Raw genomic sequence first — 17,913 nt, forward strand, 5'->3', positions numbered from 1 at the left:
GGGTGGGGTCCGGCCGGCCTGCCCCGTCAGGCCTATCTCGCAGGGCGGGACTGAGGGCTGGGGTGGGGTGTGGTGCTGAGAGGTTGGCTGGCCAGCCTGCCACCTGGTCCAACCTCGGGTGGAGGGGACAATTTGCATATTAGCCTTTTATTATATAGGATGTGTGTAAAGTTGGAAAAGAGAGAACAGGAGCCCTAGCTGGTTTGGCTCAGTGGTTGGAGCTTTGGCCCTTGGACTGAAGGGTCCCAGGTTCAATTCTGGTCAAAGTCACAGCAGGTGGGGCGAGTTGGGGAGGCAGTCTATCGATGTGTCTCTCTCACATTGATGTTTCTCTCTGTTTCCCCCTCCCACTCTGTCTAAAAATCAATGGAAAAAATATCTTTGGGTGAGGATTAACAAACAAAAGAGAGAGAGAGAGAGAGAGAGAGAGAGAGAGAACAGGAGAATAAAGGGGAGGAGGAGCCACCAGCCACTGTTAACATCATCCCTTTCCAGCCAGCTTTTTGCTTGTGAGCTTTGGGGGTGGGGTGGGGGTTGCTTGCTTTTACATAGTGTGATAAATATCACACATTTCCTTCCTGTACTTTTTTTTCTCTCCTTTAACTTTATGACAGAAGACATTTTTCATGTTGCAAACTCTTTGTAAACAACATTGTTTTTAGTAATTTTCTTTTAAATCCTTGCCTGAGGATACGTTTTTAGTGATTTTTAGAGAGAGAGGAAGGGAGAGAGAAACATTGATGTGAGAGAGAACCATTGATCAGTTGCCTTCCATAGGTGCCCAGTCGAGGATCAAACCCCAAACCTATTGTGTATGGGATGACAGTCCAACCAATTGGACCCCTTGGCTATGAACAATTTACATACAGTTGTAGCCCTGGCCAGCTTGGCTCAGTGGACAGAGCGTCGGCCTGTGGACTGAAGGGTCCCAGGTTCGATTCCTGGTCGGGGTACATGCCCGGGTTTCGGGCTCGATCCCCAGTGGGGGATGTGCAGGAGGCAGCCAATCAATGATTCTCTCTCATCATTGATGTTTCTCTCTTTCCTTCTCCCTTCCTCTCTGAAATCAATAAAAATATATTATAAAAAACAATTTATATATATTTACAAACAATATTTAAAAATATTTTTATTGATTTCAGAGAGGAAGGGAGGAGGAAAGAGAGATAGAAACATCAATGATGAGAGAGAATCATTGATTGGCTGCCTCCTGCATGCTCTCCACTGGGGATGGAGCCAGTAACCTGGGCATGTGCCCTGACCGGGAATTGAACCAGTGACCTCCTGGTTCATAGGCCGGTGCTCAACCATTGAGCCACGCAGGCCGGGCTAAACAATATTTTTAATGGCAGCATAACGTTCCAGTGCCTGTTTCAGAGTTTGCCATTGGAATGCGGCAGGGTAGATATAAGTACATGCATCCGCACGCACACTCAGCTATCTTCAGTTGCTGAACAAGTGAGTGACTGGTTCTTAGAACCTAGGAACAAAGCTGAGGGTGACTTTCACTCAACAAGTGTTTATGGAGCACGCAATCTGGACTGGACTCCGGATTGGGGCGGGGGGCTTAGTGGAGGACAAGAGGAGAGATCCCAGCTGTCCTGGAGCTTATGTTTCAGATGAAATCTGGGCATCAGCTTTTCTAGATCTTGGAGAATTTCACAATGTGGGAGAGTGCTTTGCTAAAGATGTTGCCAAGCTAAAGCCAGATTCTTTTGGCTACTAACTCGTCCAGCTCTTTTACTGAGGGCCAAAGTGAGCAGAACCTAGTGGATCTGTTCCCGCTCACACACATGCAACTCATGATTCCATGGAAGAGGGTGGGATTCTTCCCCTGGGAGTCCATGGCCGGGAAGAGGAGTTTGGACAGGATGGCAAGTGGGAGGGAGAAGGGAGGGGCCGTGGTAAGGAGGATGAGACTGTGTCCCAGAGGGTGTTGTGTACTGCTGCCTCTTCCACCGAAAAATTGACTGATTGCCCGGTTGGTGTGGCCCAGTGGTTGAGCGTCAACCCAGGAACCCAGAGATCAAAGTTCCACTCCGGTCAGGGCACATGCCTGGGTTTTGGGCTCAATCCCCAGAAAGGGGCTTGCAGGAGGCAGCCGATCAATGATGTTTCTCTCTCATCGGTGTTTCTATCTCTCTATCCCTCTCCCTTCCTCTCTCTCTCTCTCTAAAAAAATGAAATAAATAAAATTAATTGCTCATGTTAAACACTGTACTGGGAGGCACTGGGGACTCTGAAATTTATCCTTGCCCTAAAGGAATCTAGTTTACTGGCAAATATATAATTAGAATATAAGATAAGAATCGTAATAGTGGTGTAGGTGGAACAGCAGGCTGTGGGCTCATGGAGGAAGGGATGTTTATTGGTAGTGAGGAGGGCTTCGCAGAAGAGGAAATATTTGACATGAGTGTCGAGGATAAGGAGGCATTCACATTCAAGGGTGAGGGAACAGAGAACAAAGGTAGAGGGTGAGAGTCTGTGCAGTGACTACGCCGAAGGAGCTAAAATCACAGAATAGGCCCGGGGGAGGCGTGGCAGCAGATGAGAGCAGAAGGTGGTTTGGGGCCATGTTGCTAAGGGCCTTGAATGCCACGCACAGGATTTGAGTATTAATCTGTAGCCCACAGAGCAGTGATGGCGAACCTATTGAGCTCGGCGTGTCAGCATTTTGAAAAACCCTAACTTAACTCTGGTGCCGTGTCACATATAGAAAGTTTTTGATATTTGCAACCATAGTAAAACAAAGCCTTATATTTTTGATATTTATTTTATATGTTTAAATGCCATTTCACAAAGAAAAATCAACCAGCCGAAACCGGTTTGGCTCAGTGGATAGAGCGTCGGCCTGTGGACTGAAAGGTCCCAGGTTCGATTCCGGTCAAGGGCATGTACCTGGGTTGCGGGCACATCCCCAGTAGGAGATGTGCAGGAGGCAGCTAATCGATGTTTCTCTCTCATTGATGTTTCTAACTCTCTATCTCTCTCCCTTCCTCTCTGTAAAAAATCAATAAAATATATTTAAGAAAAAAAAAAAAAAGAAAGAAAAATCAACCAAAAAAATGAGTTCGCGTGTCGCCTCTGACACGCGTGTCGTAGGTTCGCCATCACTGCCATAGATGCTTAAGTAAGAAGCACAGTCAGATTTGTATTTTAGAAAAAGCACTGTGGGTAGCAGCGTGTGGGCAGAGGAGGGAGCTCGGAGGTGGAGGACTTTGGGCCTGAGCTGCAGGCGCTCTGGTGGGAGGGAGGAGGGCCTGAAGCAGGAGTGGCAGAGGCGGGGCGAGCGCAGGAGGCATGGAACAGAGTTGGATGGGACCTGAGCCCGGGGCCAGAGGAGGGAAGGGTGTGGAAGGCCTGGTGGGCAGAAGTGGCCCTTACAGACAGGAAATGGAGGAACAGACCTGGGAAGGAGAAATGCAGCGTGTCATTTTGGTCATTGTATCAAATTGTGATGATTTTGGCTGCGAGTAGCAGAATACCCAACTGCCAGCAGTTGAAACAAGGTTTTATTTCCCCTGGCCCCTAGCAAAGCATTCTGGACGTGGGACAGCGGCTCAACGTGTTTTCAGAGACCCAGCGCTGCCTGTCAGCCTCTCTGGCGAATGGAGTGCAGAAAGGAGGGGTGGGAGCACAAGGTCTCCTAAGGCTCTTTTAAATATGTTTTTTAAAAAGTTGATTTCAGAGAGAGGAAGGGAGAGGGAGAGAAACATCAATGATGAGAGAGAATCTCGGATCGGCTGCCTCCTGCACGCCCCCCACGGGGGATGGAGCCCGCAACCCGGGCATGTGCCCTGACTGGGAATGGAACAGTGACCTCCTGGGTCCATAGGTCAACACACAACCACCGAGCCACACCCGCCAGGCAAGGCTGTTGTGTTTTTTTTTTAACCTGGTAAGGAAAATCTTTTCTAGCAGCTTCCCAGCCAACTTATCCTCAGGGGACCGAACCGGCTCGGTGTCCATTGCTATCCCCATATCTGTGAAGGAAGGAGAAGGGACTGGTTCTGACTGGGGCTGAGGTCCACCATCCCCAAAACAGAACCTGTTCTGCTCCCAAGAGAACTGGTGCCTGCGAGCCTGGAAGCGGGTGAGCCCTGGATAGTGCCTGCCACACACGTGCTGCCTGAGGGGCCAGCAGAACTGCCAGGGGGGTGTCCCAGGGCAGCGGCAGGTGGGGGCTGGAGCTCAGGAGGGTGGGAAGCTCTGAATACTGTCCCTTTGGGACGCTCGAGGCTGCGTGCCCCAGGCAGGGGAGAGGCGTGTGGGGGGCACAGGACCAGGAACCCCTTTCCTGTGGTTTTTACTGGGGAGAAAGCCCTCCTTCCAGCTCCCCAGCTGCACTGGGGGAAAGCCGGGCCGGGCCGGTGTGAGTGAGGGTGGGCCGGCACCTTCACCTCCAGGGCAGCCGATAAACCTTTTCCGTCACCGGCTAGACTTTCCCTGTAGCATAGTGTCAGAGCAGGAGTGTAGATGCTTCTGTTGCAGAAGCATTCCTTTTATATAACTTTCCCCCTGATTACAGAAGGAATAAATGATCAGAAAACTAGAAGAAGCACAAATGAAGAGAGGGGAAAAAAAGTCAGCCCCAGGAGCAAACACACTTCTTGAATCCCTCCCCCGGGCCCGGTAACTTTTTATGGTAAATATCTCTGAGAGGTTACAGTTTAATGCCCGTGTTACAGCCAGCCCGGAATCCCTTACAGTTGTGTAACATTTTATGGTCTTCCAGGTTTTCCAGCTGTGTGTTTTATCACGGACTGTTTCATCTTTATAGACTCCTGTACATTGCGATGCGGGCAAAGGCAGGAATTGTTCCTCCTCCTCTCCCCCCACCAGATGAGGAGACCAAGGCTCAGAAAGGTGGTGGTGTGATCGGGGTGGGGCCCAGCTGCCCTGGCTATGGGGGTGGTGGCGGGGAGGCGCTCCTTCCAGACCAGAGCCGGTGAGTAGGGGAAGGGAGGGGGCAGGGAGGTGGTGGGCCCTAGCGGGGACCCGGGGTCTCCGTGGGCAGTCCTCCTGGAGGGCAGAAGCCTTCTCTGCCTGTCCCTGGAGGCAGGAGGTGAACAGAAAATGGCTTACTTTCCGCTTCACCGGGTGTCGGCTGAGGTCGGCCTGTGTAGGAAGCGCTCTGCAGGGCGTGCCAGAGCGGCCCCTCTGGAGAGAGCTGGGCGGGAGCTGGGTTTAGGCCCAGCTGTGGGAACTGAGAAAGTTCTGTCACCTCTCTGAGCCTCCGCCCTCCTTTGTATTTCCACCTCTAAGAGGAGGCAGGCTCACCTCAGGGCGTTATCGTAGGGATCTAGTGAGAGGCCTGGGGAGCCGGGGGAGTTGGCTGCCATGGAGCCCTGGTGGGCACCTCTCCGCCGGCCTGGCCTCCTGGGCTGGCTGGGGTGACTGTGCTGATACTGGGGGTGATAGGGGAAGACCAGGATGTAGGGGAGGCAGGGAGGAGGGGCCCAGGAGCACAAATATTGATTCTGCTAAGGAGCACTTGGTAAGCCCAGGGCATGGCGGTTCCATGGGTTCAGAGAGACGGTGGAGGAAACACTTTGGAGGGTTTTTCCAGGTGGGAATGGCCGGCAAGGGCGCTTCATGCCCAGAGGGATGGTGTGGGCCACACTCCCCTGACCTGCAGGCCTGAATGGGGGAGGTGGGGAGAAAGTCTGCCCCTCAGATGCCCTTCCTCCATGTTCCTTACCCCCCACCCCAGATCCAGGGAGCCCCTCCCTCACCCTATCAGCTCCCGCGCTTTCCCGTGGCTGTTGCCGAAAGAACCGTGGCTGTTGCGGAAAGAACTTCCACGCTAAGAAAACGTCTTCTAAGAGGTATTTGAGCCAAACTGGTGACAATTGCCAGGAAGCAAAACCTCAATGGACTGAGAAAATGCCCCGGAGGATGGCGGTTTTGCCGTTTGTTTTATATGTTAGAATCCTCCAAGGAGGCGCTGTAAGGGGTGTTACAGAAGCTCCATCCACGTAGGTTAGGCAGGACGGAGGAAGCAAAGCAGGGAACTCTCTGAGATTGGATAGACTAAAACAGAACAACAAAAGAAGAGAGACGCACTTCCCTTACATTGGTAGGCACAGGACAGCGAATGTTTACAGCACATGGAGATGGTATGTGGGCGACAAGCTAACGGTGTGGTCTCACGCTCAGGTGCCTGCGGCTGTGCCTTTGAGGGTTTCGGAAAAGAAAGCTGCTCTGGCATTTCAAAGGTCTGCTATCAAAGACAATAGAAACCTCAGAGTTAAAGACTGGCCTAGGACTTGACAACCAACCATGACCCGCCTTGAGTTAGGAATTTTGTCTTGTTGTTAATCCTCACCCGAGGATATTTTTTCCATTGATTTTTAGGGAGAAAGGGAGGGAGAGTGAGAGAGAAAGAGAGAGAGAGAAACATCAATGTGAGAGAGACACATCCATTGGTTGCCTCCCACCCTCGCTCAGATTGGGGCTGGGGATCGAACCCGCAGCCGGTGGGACTCGGCAGAAAGAGCTCCACTTGGGGACAGACCTCCTGGAGGCTCCCGGGGAGACTGGTTTTCCCTGGGCTGAGGACATTCCAGATTGGGCCGGAGAGGGCCGGGCCAGCCCAGCATGGTTTAGAAGCAAGCCACGGGGCTGTATTCCATCAGAGAACTGAGGGGAGGCAGAGAGAGAAAAGTTTGGGAGACTCAAGAGCAGATAATGGGCATGGCGCCCTGGGAATAATAACAGCTCACAGTTACAGAACACGGTCATCAGTGCAGGCGCATTGGAAGCACTTTGCAGACAAGAATGCACTTATCTTCACAATCAGCATGAGAGAGAGGTAGTGTTGTTCTCCTTATTTTATAGATGAGAAAGCACAGAGAAGTCAATAACTTTCCGGAGGTCACACAGCTAGCGGTCTGAGGCAAGGCAATTTGGCCTGAGAGTCCTGATCTAACCACTGCACCATACTACCTGGCTGTTCTGGCAGCTGTTCCTAGGGAGGGGTGAGGGGTAGTCTGGGGTGAAGGTCACTGGGAGCCCAGAGAGACACAGACCAGTATGAAAACAGTCCCTACAGGAAGCAGCAGCGGTTTGGATGTGGGGGGCAGGTGGGATCATCTGTGTCAGCATCAGGAGCCCAGGCGGGAAGCAGGACCATGAAAGCCTACAGTTAAAACATTCGCTTCCAGCCCAGCCGGTGTGGCTCACTGGTTGAGGGTCAACCTATGACCCGGGAGGTCACCGTTCGATTCCTGGTCGGGACACATGCCCTGGTTGCGGGCTTGGTCTCCAGTAGGGGGCATGCAGGAGGCAGCCATCAATGATTCTCTCTCATCACTGATGGTTCTATCTCCCTCTCCCGTCCTCTCTGAAATAAATTAAAAGATATTAAAAACAAAAGGTAATCTTTATTTTTTAAGAATTTTTTCCCCCTGCAAAAAGCGTTATTGTTTCCTTTGGTCCAACGCATGGGGAGAGGCCTCAGGTGGTTAACAGAATGGGGGTCCGGGGAGAGGCTTCAGGTGGTTAACGGAATGGGGGTCCGGGGAGAGGCCTCAGGTGGTTAACAGAATGGGGGTCCGGGGAGAGGCTTCAGGTGGTTAACAGAATGGGGGTCCGGGGAGAGGCCTCAGGTGGTTAACGGAATGGGGGTCCGGGGAGAGGCCTCAGGTGGTTAACAGAATGGGGGGTCGGGGAGAGGCCTCAGGTGGTTAACAGAATGGGGGTCCGGGGAGAGGCCTCAGGTGGTTAACAGAATGGGGGTCCGGGGAGAGGCCTCAGGTAGTTAACGGAATGGGGGTCCGGGGAGAGGCCTCAGGTGGTTAACAGAATGGGGGGTCGGGGAGAGGCCTCAGGTGGTTAACGGAATGGGGGTCCGGGGAGAGGCCTCAGGTGGCTAACAGAATGGGGGGTCGGGGAGAGGCCTCAGGTGGTTAACGGAATGGGGGTCCGGGGAGAGGCCTCAGGTGGCTAACAGAATGGGGGGTCGGGGAGAGGCCTCAGGTGGTTAACGGAATGGGGGTCCGGGGAGAGGCCTCAGGTGGTTAACAGAATGGGGGGTCGGGGAGAGGCCTCAGGTGGCTAACAGAATGGGGGGTCGGGGAGAGGCCTCAGGTGGTTAACAGAATGGGGGTCCGGGGAGAGGCCTCAGCTGGTTAACAGAATGGGGGGTCGGGGAGAGGCCTCAGGTGGCTAACAGAATGGGGGGTCGGGGAGAGGCCTCAGGTGGTTAACGGAATGGGGGTCCGGGGAGAGGCCTCAGGTGGTTAACAGAATGGGGGGTCGGGGAGAGGCCTCAGGTGGTTAACGGAATGGGGGTCCGGGGAGAGGCCTCAGGTGGCTAACAGAATGGGGGGTCGGGGAGAGGCCTCAGGTGGTTAACGGAATGGGGGTCCGGGGAGAGGCCTCAGGTGGTTAACAGAATGGGGGGTCGGGGAGAGGCCTCAGGTGGCTAACAGAATGGGGGGTCGGGGAGAGGCCTCAGGTGGTTAACAGAATGGGGGTCCGGGGAGAGGCCTCAGCTGGTTAACAGAATGGGGGGTCGGGGAGAGGCCTCAGGTGGCTAACAGAATGGGGGGTCGGGGAGAGGCCTCAGGTGGTTAACGGAATGGGGGTCCGGGGAGAGGCCTCAGGTGGTTAACAGAATGGGGGGTCGGGGAGAGGCCTCAGGTGGTTAACAGAATGGGGGGTCGGGGAGAGGCCTCAGGTGGTTAACAGAATGGGGGTCCGGGGAGAGGCCTCAGGTGGTTAACAGAATGGGGGGTCGGGGAGAGGCCTCAGGTGGTTAACAGAATGGGGGTCCGGGGAGAGGCCTCAGGTGGTTAACAGAATGGGGGGTCGGGGAGAGGCTTCAGGTGGTTAACAGAATGGGGGGTCGGGGAGAGGCCTCAGGTGGTTAACAGAATGGGGGGTCGGGGAGAGGCCTCAGGTGGCTAACAGAATGGGGGGTCGGGGAGAGGCCTCAGGTGGTTAACGGAATGGGGGTCCGGGGAGAGGCCTCAGGTGGTTAACAGAATGGGGGGTCGGGGAGAGGCCTCAGGTGGTTAACAGAATGGGGGTCCGGGGAGAGGCCTCAGGTGGTTAACAGAATGGGGGTCCGGGGAGAGGCCTCAGGTGGTTAACAGAATGGGGGTCCGGGGAGAGGCCTCAGGTGGTTAACAGAATGGGGGTCCGGGGAGAGGCCTCAGGTGGTTAACAGAATGGGGGTCCGGGGAGAGGCCTCAGGTGGTTAACGGAATGGGGGTCCGGGGAGAGGCCTCAGGTGGTTAACAGAATGGGGGTCCGGGGAGAGGCCTCAGGTGGTTAACGGAATGGGGGTCCGGGGAGAGGCTTCAGGTGGTTAACAGAATGGGGGTCCGGGGAGAGGCCTCAGGTGGTTAACAGAATGGGGGTCCGGGGAGAGGCCTCAGGTGGTTAACAGAATGGGGGGTCGGGGAGAGGCCTCAGGTGGTTAACGGAATGGGGGTCGGGGAGAGGCCTCAGGTGGTTAACGGAATGGGGGTCCGGGAGAGGCCTCAGGTGGTTAACAGAATGGGGGTCCGGGGAGAGGCCTCAGGTGGTTAACAGAATGGGGGTCCGGGGAGAGGCCTCAGGTGGTTAACAGAATGGGGGGTCGGGGAGAGGCCTCAGGTGGTTAACAGAATGGGGGTCCGGGGAGAGGCCTCAGGTGGTTAACAGAATGGGGGTCCGGGGAGAGGCCTCAGGTGGTTAACGGAATGGGGGTCCGGGAGAGGCCTCAGGTGGTTAACAGAATGGGGGTCCGGGGAGAGGCCTCAGGTGGTTAACGGAATGGGGGTCCGGGGAGAGGCCTCAGGTGGTTAACGGAATGGGGGTCCGGGGAGAGGCCTCAGGTGGTTAACAGAATGGGGGTCCGGGGAGAGGCCTCAGGTGGTTAACGGAATGGGGGTCCGGGAAAGGCCTCAGGTGGTTAACAGAATGGGGGTCCGGGGAGAGGCCTCAGGTGGTTAACAGAATGGGGGGTCCGGGGAGAGGCCTCAGGTAGTTAACAGAATGGGGGTCCGGGGAGAGGCCTCAGGTGGTTAACAGAATGGGGGGTCCGGGGAGAGGCCTCAGGTGGTTAACAGAATGGCGGGTCGGGGAGAGGCCTCAGGTGGTTAACAGAATGGGGGTCCGGGGAGAGGCCTCAGGTGGTTAACAGAATGGGGGTCCGGGGAGAGGCCTCAGGTGGTTAACAGAATGGGGGGTCCCCCGGGGAGAGGCCTCAGGTGGTTAACAGAATGGGGGTCCGGGGAGAGGCCTCAGGTGGTTAACAGAATGGGGGTCCGGGGAGAGGCGCAGGGAAGCCAGGCCCCAGGGAGGCAGCGGCCCCTCACCGGCCTCCGGGCTCAGAGGCGCCTGGCGGTGCGGAGGGGCCTTTGGGAGACACTCACCCGGCCCGGGGCGCAGGCGCGGGGAGGCAGGTGGCGGGGAGGCAGGCGCGGGGAGGCAGGTGGCGCGGAGGCAGGCGCGGGGAGGCAGGTGGCGGGGAGGCAGGTGGGCCCGGCTTCTTGATGAGCGGTGCCTCCTCCCCGGAAGCGGTTCTGCAGGAGCCAGAGCGGAGGGTCTGCGGGGAGCGGGTCTGCGGGCCCAGAAGGGCCGGGCTCAGCTCCTCTCCGAGGCCAGGGCAGCTCGCATGGCGCCCTGAGCTGTGCCCCCTCCTCTCGGGGCGGCGGCAGCTCGTCCTGGAAGAGAAGGCCCCCCGCGCCGGTTTCACAGCTCAAGACGCTGGGCGCCCTCGTGCTTCTCCACCAACTCGAGGAGGACGCGCCCCCGCCCTCCAGGCCACCTCGTCCGGACAGAGGTGGGTGCGGGCTGGCCGGGCGGGCGGTCGACGGCAGCCTCCAGCCAGTGGAACAATTCCCACGAATTTGGGGGCTCATGGTTGTTGGTCAATAGGAGTGAAGGTAGAAAAAATAAACCGTGTCTGGTCTCGGAGGTGGTGCCGAAGGTGGTGACTGGAAAGGAGGGCGGAGGGTGTGGAGGCTGGAAGAAGGGGCGTCCTGGGGTCTGTTCCGTCCAAACACTGTGGAAGCAAGAGACACATCTGGGACCGCTGAGGCATTAGCCAAAAGGTCATCTTTTTTTTTATTTTTTAACTTGCTCTCCAGGCCTTTCTGCTGGAGCTCAGTAGGGCAGGTGCTCCCACTCAGGGCTCCAAACGCACAGGGAGGGCTCAGCTGTGGGAGTTTAGAATCCATTTCCCAGTAACTACTCCCGTGGCCCTGGCTCTAGCTCCGGCCGGCCCCTACCTGGTCCCTGCCCATCTCCCAAGGGAGGTTCCCGGTTTTTCCATCCATTGTCTCAACTACTGGGTTTCCGTCCAGCAAATCCTTTCTCTGCTTTAAGTGACCCTGAGTCAGTCTCTGTCACTGGCCAGACAGAACCTGAACGGGTGCAGAGTGAGTCGACGGCGGTGCCAAGAGCGCAAGCCTGGGAGACTGGGAAGATCACGTTAACTTAACAATGAGGGCCAAGTGAGAGGCAACCAGCATTTATTTGAGATCCAAATCAGGAAGCACAGACTCAGGCCGAAAGCCAATAGTGTTCTGATTGGGAGTTAAAGGCAAGGGGTGTTTATGGGAAAGGAAGGGGAACAATGACATCAATAGAAGTGTTGATGTGAGAAATGGCCAGCCGGGTTGGTGTGCTCGGTGGTTGAGCATGGACTTTTGCCAGTTGGGTCCCCAGTAGGGAGTGTGCAGGAGGCAGCCAATTAATGATGTTACTATCTCTTCTCCCTTCCTCTCTCTCTAAAAACAAACAAAAAAACTAAATAAAAGAGATTTGCTTTAAAAAAAGAAAAGAAATGCTCAAACCTGTAGATATCTCTATATATAAAAGGCTAATATGCTAAGTGTCTGTCTGACTGGTTGCTATGACTTGCACTGACCACCAGGAGGCAGACGTTCAACGCAGGAGTTGCTGAGCTGCAGTGACTTGGCAGTTGCAGTTTTTGGGTGACGCACCCTGAAACCAGAGAGGAGGGAGCCTGATTCCTTGCGGGGCCGTACAATTCCACCTTGGGCTGTGGGTTATGTTGTTGCTGGGGCACTGTCAGCCTCGAATCTGGTTTACTGCACACTTGCGTTTGCATACCACACCCTGTATGACAGCAACTTTGCAGAGCGCCCTCTCACACTCTGGGACCCCTCGGGGGATGTTGGAGAGCCGGTTTCGGCCCGATCCCCACAGGCCAGGCTGAGGGACCCCTTTGTGCCGGAGGGACCCCGCTCATTCCGCAGATACCGGGAAGGGACCGCAGGAGGTTGGCTCCAGGGTGTGTCTGGCCCATCTCGCCCAGTCCCGCCCCATGGCCACCTTCTAATTAATTTCCTTTCAATGTGCACGAATCCATGCACTGGGTTGCTAGTTTTTTTATAAGCGTTTATAAACTGAGGATATATGCCGGGGAGGGAGGTCTCAAATGCTCCAGATAATAATACTTTTACAGTTTCTTTTATTCATTTGAGATTAAGGAGGGAAGATTACAAGAAGGTGGGAGAAAGCAAGGCGGAAAATGGATTACAGGATAGTTAAGATTATGTACTCTCTCAGTGGTTCTCAACCTTCTGGCCCTTTAAATATAGTTCCTCATGTTGTGACCCAACCATAAAATTATTTTCATTGCTACTTCATAACTGTCATGTTGCTACTGTAATGTAAATATCTGATGTGCAGGATGGTCTCAGGCCACCCCTGTGAAAGGGTCGTTCGACCGCCAAAGGGGTCGCGACCCACAGGTTGAGAACCGCTGCAGAGAGTTGTCAACCTTTATAAGGACGGCGAAAGGTGGCATTTCTCCCCCGCCCCCCATATGTTTTTAGAGAGAGAGGAAGGGAGAGGGATAGAGAGAAACATCGATGAGAAAGGAATATCATCGATCTGCTGCCTCCGGCATACCCCCTACTGGGGATAGAGCCCACAACCTGGGCATGTGCCCTGACCAGGTGACCTCTTGGTTCCTGGGTCGACACTCAACCACTGAGCCACACCGTCCAGGCTGAAAGGTGGCCTTTCAAAGGTGTGTTAACCTAGATGCACAGAAACAAAGGACAGGGCTTGCTTAAGGCAAGAAGAACCTTACTTTTTACACGAAGGAAGCGATAGGCCGCCCTGGCTGGTGTGGCTCAGTTGGTTGGGCGTCTTCCCGTGCACCAGAAGGTTGAGGCAGTGGGGGCAGTGCCGAGGCAGGCGATTCATGCTTTGCTCTCACATCGATGTTTCTCCCTCTCCCTCTCCCTTCCTCTCTCTACAAATCAGGGCTGCCTTAAAACCTTGCACTACAGAAGTAATCGGCCTGGGACGTGACTACCCACCATGACCTGCCCAGCTAGGAATTTATGATCAGATCACTCCGTGAGATTAATGTCTGTATACAAACTAACATAGTGATTGTAATTCCAAAAAAATGCGTTTAATCTTCAGGCCTGTAATCACTCTATCTGCTTTCTTGTTATCTTTGCAAACAGTTGTTTGGGATAGAGTGCGGCTTTAGGCCCAGTGCGAAGATTATTTCGCCCCATTTAACATTCCAAAGGTTTGAGGAGTAAGACATACAAGGCAGTTCCTCTGAGCTGGCAGCCGTGTTAAAGTGGCTCCATTTGTATTTTTGTCTTTTCTTTTTTTTAAAAAATATATTTTTATTGATTTCAGAGAGGAAGGGGGAGAGAGAGAAAGAGAGATAGAAACATCAATGATGAGAGAGAATCATCAATAGAATCATTGGTCCCCTCCTGCATGCCCCCCGACTGGGGACCGAGCCCACAACCTGGGCATGTGCCCTTGACAGGAATTGAACCTGGGACCCTTCAGTCCCCAGGCCGATGCTCTATCCACTGAGCCAAAGCAGCCAGGGCCATTTGTATTATTTTCTACAATCAATTGCAGCGTGTTTTTTTTTTTGGGGGGGGGGCAGGGAGTTCTATTTTTGCAGGTTACAGTGCTTGGGGTTACCTGGAGAGTGGGTCAAAAAGGTGCATTTTAGGGGCTGGGCCTGGGGACTGAGCTTTGAGTTAAAGGTGTAGAGATGGGCCGGAGAACTGGACCTGAGGCCCTGGGATGACCTGGGAGAGTGGAGAGCTGGTTGCAGACAGAGTGCCTACAAGGAGCCAGGCGGGATCACAAGAGTGAGAGGACCAGGTATATCCGTGTGGACAGGAGAGACGGGGTTCTATGGAGAGTAGCCCCACAAGGTGATCTGGTCATAAATTCCTAGCTGGGCAGGTCATGGTGGGCGGTCACGTCCCAGGCCTTTACCGCTTCAGTGAGAGGTTTTAAGCCGGCCTGTCCATCGTTCTTGTGCATCCAGGTTTGCACACCTTGGAAATACGAGAGGTAACACTCCTGCAAGTGAGTATTTTGTGGAAGAGCCACACTCAAGGGGCCAAAGAGCCGCATGTGGCTCGCGAGCCGCGGTTTGCCGACCACTGCTCCAGAGCATTTGAGTTCTTGCTCCTCAGCATGTCCTCAGTTTGGCTCAAATAAACTCCTATAAAAATTACCTATAATCTATACAGATGGAAAGTAGATTAGTGGTTGCCTATTGCTGAGGTTGCCTATTGGGTGGCTTAGAGAAGGATGGTGACTTGCTGCTAATGGATATGGGTTTTCTTTTGGGGGTGATGAAAATGTTCTAAAATGGATTGTAGCGATGGTTGAATGGTTCCATGAATACACTAAAAATCATTGAATTGTATACTCTAAGTGGGTTAAAAAGCTTTTGAAATATTAAAGGATATTGTGAATGTTACATCACAAAAATGTTACATCAAAAAAAATTTACCTGTAGCCCTGACAGTTTGGCTCAGTTGGTTGGGCATCGTCTCATGCACCACAAGGTTGCCAGTTCAATTCCCGGTCAGGACACGTGCTGGGGTTGTGGGCTCAATCCTGTGTCGGATGCGTACAAGAGGCAACTGATTGATGTTTCTCTCTCTCTCTCTCCCTCTCCCTCTCTCCCCCCCCCCCTTCTCCCTCCCTCCCCCTCTCTGTCTCCCCCTTCATTTCTCTCCAAAATTAGACAAACAAACAAACAAACAAACAAACGTCCTCGGGTGAGGATTAAAAGAATTGATCTGCAGGTCTGGATGTCTTCTATGTTGCTGTTTGCCAGAAAGGAGACACACATAGGCTCAGGCTTCGGCCGTCACAGAAGGAGAATCCCTCCTCTGCCTCGGCCAGATCCTGAGGACTCCCACTGTCCTGCGAGGGCCACACACCCATCCCAAAGCCACCCCTGCGTCCTGGCTGCTGCGCTGGGGCCAGCAGGCTCGGGCACTGGCTCACTACTGCCCCTGGGAGGTGGACTGAGGATGAGGGTTTCCCAAGGAAAATTGGGTTTTCGTGCCCAGAACAGGGAAAGGAAGATGGGTAAGCAAACAAGCAGGTGTCAGCTGAGAGAGGTTGATACTTGAGAAGGTTTCAGAATGGAGGGAAGACGTTTTCTGCATTGCAAACCCGGGGCCTAGTTGTCGATAAAGAGGAGGCTCCCACGGAGAAAGGCTGGAGGTGCAGGGGGAAATGGAGGAATAGGCCCCAAGAGGAAGGTGGGGGGATGGGGTTCAGGGAAGAGGGCGGGAGTCCCTCTTGTCCAAGGGGAGCAACTGTTTCTCAGAGTCGGGCAGGTAGGGAGCCGGTGGGAGGGCTGAGGTATTGAGAGGAGGTCACAGGAGCCTGTTCCCAGGTGACCTGGTGCTGCAGGCCCCTCCCCCGGGGCCCCCACCCTGACCCGCGGCCAAGGGCCTGGGCTTGGAAACAGACTCAGGGATCAGGGATTGAAAGCCCAGCCCCATCACTCACTAGGTTGTGACGCTGGGACTCAGTTTCCTCATTTATTTATTTATTTTTAATTACAAAATGATTTTTAATTTGAGAAAGAGAGGAAGGGAGAAGGAGGGAGAGAGAAACATTGATCAGTTGCCTCCCATACACACCTGACTGGGGATTGACCCGAAACCTGGGTATATATCCTGACTCTAATCAAACCAGTGACCTTTGAGTGCCTGGGACGATGCTCAACCAACTGAGCCACACCAGCCAGGGCCTATTTCTTTAACTTTTAAAAATTAATTTGAGAGAGAGGAAGAGGGGAGAGAGAGAGAGAGAGAGAGAGAGAGAGAGAGAGAGAGAGAGAACATAGATTTGTTGTTCCATTTATTTACACATTCATTGGCTGATTCTTGTGTGTGCCCTGATTGGGGATCGAACCCACAACCTTGGTGTTTGGGGATGACACTCTAACCCAGCCGTGGGCAAACTACGGCCCGCGGGCCGCATCCGGCCCGTTTGAAATGAATAAAACTAAAAAAAAAAAAAAGACCGTACCCTTTTATGGAATGATGTTTACTTTGAATTTATATTAGTTCACACAAACACTCCATCCATGCTTTTGTTCCGGCCCTCCGGTCCAGTTTAAGAACTCATTGTGGTCCAGTTTAAGAACCCATTGTGGCCCTCGAGTCAAAAAGCTTGCCCACCCCTGCTCTAACCAATTGAGCTACCTGGCCAGGGCTCAGTTTTCTAATTTATGAAACGAGGCTGATAATAACAGTGCCCACCCAAAGGATCATGGTGAGGATGAAGTGAGATAATACTTACAAAAGCTGTGTGTCTGGCATAAGGAAAGACCTTGGGATTAGCTATTATAATGGTACCTAGAGGCCTGATACACGAAATTCATGCAAGGGGCTCGGCCCTTGCAGCCCAGCCTCATCCGGAAGGCTGTCAGGATAGTCAGTCTGCTGTTCAGCCTAATTAGCATATTAGCTCTATTATACAGGATTATTATGATTTTTTTAAAATACTTTATTGATTTTTTACAGAGAGGAAGGGAGAGAGATAGAGAGTTAGAAACATCGATGAGAGAGAAACATCAATCAGCTGCCTCCCTCACACCTCCCACTGGGGATGTGCCCGCAACCCAGGTACATGCCCTTGACCGGAACCGAACCTGGGACCCTTCAGTCCACAGGCCGATGCTCTATCCACTGAGCCAAACCGGTTTTGGCGATTATTATGATTTTTATTGCAGAGGGCTCACAGTGGCAGTAATGAATTCCAACTCAACTGGCTCCTGCTCCTACCTGCTGACATAGGGCCTCCAGTCCCCTGCAAAATTCCCCTCAGATATTGCCGATGGTCCCCACAGGGTGATTCAGTGGACTCGTCAGGGTGTGTCACTGAGCAGCAGCTGTTCTGCCGGCAGGGGCGTGGCAGCCAGAATCTCCCTCTCCCCTCCTGTCTCCTTTGTTGGGGGTTCCCAGTAAAGCCGCCTGTGCTTCCACATGGGATGGTGTGGTGTTTCAGCTCTTCGGTTTTTTAAAAAAATATATTTTTATTGATTTCAGAGAAGAAGGGAGAGGGGGAGAGAGAGAAACATCAGTGATGAGAGAGAATCATTGATTGGCTGCCTCCTGCACACCCCCAGGGGACGAGCCAGCAACCCAGAACCTGGGACCCTTCAGTCTGCAGGCTGGCGCTCTATCCACGGAGCCAGACGGACTAGGGCTCAGCTCTTCAGTTTTCACCCCTGCTGCTTCTGTCTGCGAGGCCCGACAGGCTTGCTTGGCCTGCCCTGGCCCGGGGCGGGATTCGCGTGCTCTCTGAGGGCGAGGACTCCGCCATGGAGCCGTCTGGGAGACCCTCAGCCCTCCCGCAAGGACAGCCCCGTGAGGGGTCCCTTCCTGGCTGCTTGGCGATTTTCACCCCGAGGGTACATGGCAGTCACCAGGCTCTCGGGGCATGTCCTGCCACACCCCTTCCTGGGACAGCAGCCCAGCCAGTCCCTTTTCAGAAAGCTCGGGCAGAGCGAGGCCAGCCCTGCCCCGGGTGAGGGCAGCTGAGGATAAGGGTGGGTGGCTGGGACGCAGCTGCCACACCCCAGCACTCGCAGGGGGGGGCCCTGGCAGGTGGGGCTGCACTCAGCCACCGAGGCCCAGG

The 17,913-nt window shown here is 53.9% G+C and overlaps 1 long non-coding RNA gene across 1 annotated transcript; it reads left to right on the forward strand.

Moving 5' to 3' along the window:
* The first annotated feature begins 3,907 nt into the window (after positions 1-3,907).
* LOC132220274 (uncharacterized) lies at positions 3,908-7,444 on the forward strand. The gene is made up of 3 exons (XR_009449752.1): positions 3,908-4,093; positions 4,529-4,645; positions 6,841-7,444. It is a non-coding gene; the product is annotated as an uncharacterized LOC132220274 (long non-coding RNA).
* Positions 7,445-17,913: the final 10,469 nt, after the last annotated feature.

This window comes from Myotis daubentonii, chromosome 18 (assembly GCF_963259705.1).
Source record: "Myotis daubentonii chromosome 18, mMyoDau2.1, whole genome shotgun sequence".
Taxonomy (NCBI): Eukaryota; Metazoa; Chordata; class Mammalia; order Chiroptera; family Vespertilionidae; genus Myotis; species Myotis daubentonii.